The sequence below is a fragment of the Triticum aestivum genome, chromosome 3D, assembly GCF_018294505.1.
Source record: "Triticum aestivum cultivar Chinese Spring chromosome 3D, IWGSC CS RefSeq v2.1, whole genome shotgun sequence".
NCBI lineage: Eukaryota > Viridiplantae > Streptophyta > Magnoliopsida > Poales > Poaceae > Triticum > Triticum aestivum.
Window position 1 is genome coordinate 288,052,487 of NC_057802.1, and position 3,929 is coordinate 288,056,415.

Sequence of the window (3,929 nt, forward strand, 5' to 3'; positions counted from 1 at the left end):
ACACGAGGGAAACACGAGGGGAACACGAGAGAAATCACTCAACTAACAAGAATAGATCACACACGCGCTAGATCGATGAACACAAAGGTAAGATACAAGATCCAAGTCCAACGAAGGACGATACAAACGGTAACCGGTTCTTCTCCGTGAGGAGGTCTTGATGGGGGCCACCCAAGAGGGGGTCTTGAATCCAAGGTGATCTTCTCCGAAGATGGGCCGCAGTCTCTCTCGAGGAGGAGATCCGTAATGGATGAGCAAAGCTCTATCTCAACTATGAGCTAAACCAATGCTAACCCTAACTAGGAGGAGGAGGGGGTCTATATATAGTATTATCCCACGAAGGGGTAAGTGAGAGGGGGGATACATGGGCCCTTGGCCCGTTCACTGTGCGCAGACAGGCGCCGGATGTCCGGCGGCTCACGAGGAGCCGGATGTCCGGGCCTCGGGCCGGATGTCCGGGCTGGAGTGTCTGATTCTTCTGCTCTCTGGATAGCGTGCGCTGGATTTCCGGGCAGGCGCCGGATGTCCAGCCCGTCGCGGGGCGCCGGATGTCCGGGGGTCGGCCGGATGTCCGGCCGCTGTAGAGTCGCCTGGCTTCTGTCTCTCTTTGGTCTTCTTCTGGTTGGTGGCGCCGGATGTCCGGGCTCCTGCCGGATGTCCGGCCGTTGTAGCTCCACGGCGACTCCACTTGAGGCACTTCTTGATCCGCTTCCGTGTGGACCTGGCGTATGCCTCGAGCATCTCCATGGTCGTCTCCTTGGTTTCTAAGCACATGTAGCGTCTTTGCATTAGGTAGCAACCATGTCTCGTACGAGTGGAAAGGGGAAGCATGTAGGAACGGGTTCACCTTAGGTCCAATGGCGTATGCTCGAGTGTACATGGGGATGATCGTAGGATGCTCCGCATCATCTCCCCCCCTTGGGAAAGATCCGACCTCGGATCGTAATCCTCATCACCATGGAAACGGTTGTCGTGGACGGACTTGTAGTTGGACGAAGTGGAAAACATGGCGCAATCCAAGTACTCCAAGGTGTCTCCGGAGTGGTACACATGCAAAAAGAGCAAACACAAACAACACTTGGAAATACAATTGTTAGCGCACACAAGGTGTCCATCATGTAAGAATGAGTCCGTGAGGCAAGATTGTTCATGATAAAGCACATGAAGCTTAGCAAGATGATATGGAATGAGATGTAAAGCATTCATTGTGCACACAAATGTGTTGTGAATATGATGAATGCAACCACGGTGCAAAATGATGTCATAGTGAGACGGTTTATCAATAGCATGAATATGGCAATGGATGCTCAATATGAATAAGTTATCATGCAATTGATGGGAGGCAATATGATCATGATGTATGAATATGCCATCAAGAAAGATCACAACAAATTTGCTAAGAAAATGCTCAAGCTCATATATCATGGATGACATGGGAATAGGTGCAACAAGACAAGCATAATGTGTGTCAATACATGCAAAGGGTGCAAACTTGTGGTGAGTATGATATGTCCATCGAGCATGACATGTATGAGCACAATCTACAAATATGAAGGTGGGGGTGCAATGTGTCAAAGGAGTGTTGATGTACCATAGCTCGATGTCGCGGTAGAAGTGTTGGTCCGGTGGTGCATCTACTAAGTCCGGGCACTCCTCAACTTGAAGGTTCATAGGGTCCATCTCCAATGTCGGTCCTCCATCCAATAGATGTATCATGTAGACAACAAGAAAGAGGCAACAATGAAAGAATGACCCATCCAATATGCTTATTTGAGAATGGCTCAAAGGGAATGAGTTCACCTTTATGAGGATGTCGAGAATGTTGGTGTTGCACATCATATACGCCTTCACATAACCAATATGTCTCGTGATGGAAATGCCTTGAGAATCCTTCAAAATGAAAGAACATGACAAACACTCGGAAAAACAAATGAGGTTAGTGCAAATGTAGCACCTATCATTCGAGTGGTAAGATACCCAACAAGTGTTCTCATCATTCTTATCATAAGAAAGGACAAGGTGTGGTATGGTATGAAAGCATAAGATGCAACTACAACCAAAGACAATAGGCTTAAACAAGCAAGCATGCATCACAAGTAATATGTCCAAGTCTCCACGATCAATAAGCATAGCATGGGTGCACTCACTACGATGGCATATGAGAGGTGCAACTAATGGAGACAAGTGACAAAGATCAAGATATATCATGTGAGAGGCATGAACATATATGTCATCAACCCAAGAAAGCAAGTAAGAGTGGAACATGGGTGATGCGACAAAGCAAGCAATCATAGCGATCAAGTCAAGCAAGCTAGTAGTGTGGAGATGCAACATACTAGAAGGAATCATGGCAAGCATGTCATGTGTGCAAATAGTGGGCATGAATAAAGCACATGACATATCACAAGCATGAAAGCAAGATATGAGGAAAGTATCATCATTGTATTGGCAAGAAGTCCTATATAAATAGCAATGGAACATCATGACTCTCCCAACACAAGAATCAACAATAGCATGAGGCACATGATAAACATGGCAATAACAACAAGGATCTCCACCAAACATGCAAATACACATAGGAGTAGCATAATGGTGAATCATGGGTAGATGCAAGCAAGGGTCACAATTGCATGGCAAAATCATAGAAAGAGGCATAGCATGCAAAGTGAACACGGGAAAATGGACATAACGTAACAAGTGATATATAGCCCAAAGTCGTGTGAGAGCCAAGTAAAAGGAATGCGTGAAGTCGCTGCGCGAAGGGAATGGTGGGAAGGACAATCCACGGGATCCCAAGTCATGTTTGCTCTCAAGAGCTTGTTTCGTCAACTCATGGGATTGTGAGGTTGACGAGTGTTCATAAGTACCTACACAAAACAAACACAAAGGGAAAATTGTGTGTGCGTGGTAGATGTACACATCATCCATCATGATGCATACGTGCTTGTGTTGGTTAGCACAAAATATCCAATGCTCAAATAAATGAGATGCGTGATATAGAAACATGTCATCCATCATGAGAGGTTTGTTATTATGTATAGCATAATGGAGACTCAAATTGTGTAATGCATCACTGAGAAATATCTAGAGCATTGTTATTCATGGAATGCATATGGTGCAAGCAATTATGGGAATCATGCAAAGTATGGAATGCATCAAAATCTCCTAATATGTATGAGGAAACTATGGGGGTCTCCTCATGAGCATTAATGGAAACATCACATGGAGAATATTGACAACATCCAAAACAAAGCATATTTGGAACAATGTGATCATGGCATGGCATAGTAGATGAATTGCGCAAATCATGTAAAGGAAGCATGGCAATATCATCACATGAAAAACAAAAGCCAATGACCATCATCTCGTCATCTATGCCATAAGTGCAAATGGGATTTATTTTAATGGGGCATGCATAGTTACTATGTTGAGATTGAAATGATGTAATATGGGATATCTCACTCATAGCATATGACAAGTTCAATGGGTTGTCAAACATGAAGTGACCAATAGAATTTTCACATGATATCCTATGGAGCATAGCATCACAACTAGGCAACTCAACATGCTCATCATCATATTCATCATAAATTGGTAAGTCATGACATGAAGAAGTCGCACTAGCATGAAGCATGGGAATAGGTGGATCAACATCATGCAAGCAATCATTGGTAATATAGCCCACTAATGGGACAAGAAAAGCATTGTCACCTATGTTACCTTTGGAGCATCGCTCATGTGTTGTAGGTGAGGTGTCGAAGATCCACTCGTTGTCATCTTCATCTTGATGGAACCATGTGGGGGTGCATCATTGTCCACCATGGCCATCGTCGTCTCCATTGGAGGTATGGACTCATCGAGGATAGGCATGTCGTCATGTTGGAGACCTAGCACCAAAGAAAACACACTCGGAGTAGAGGTTAAGTCAT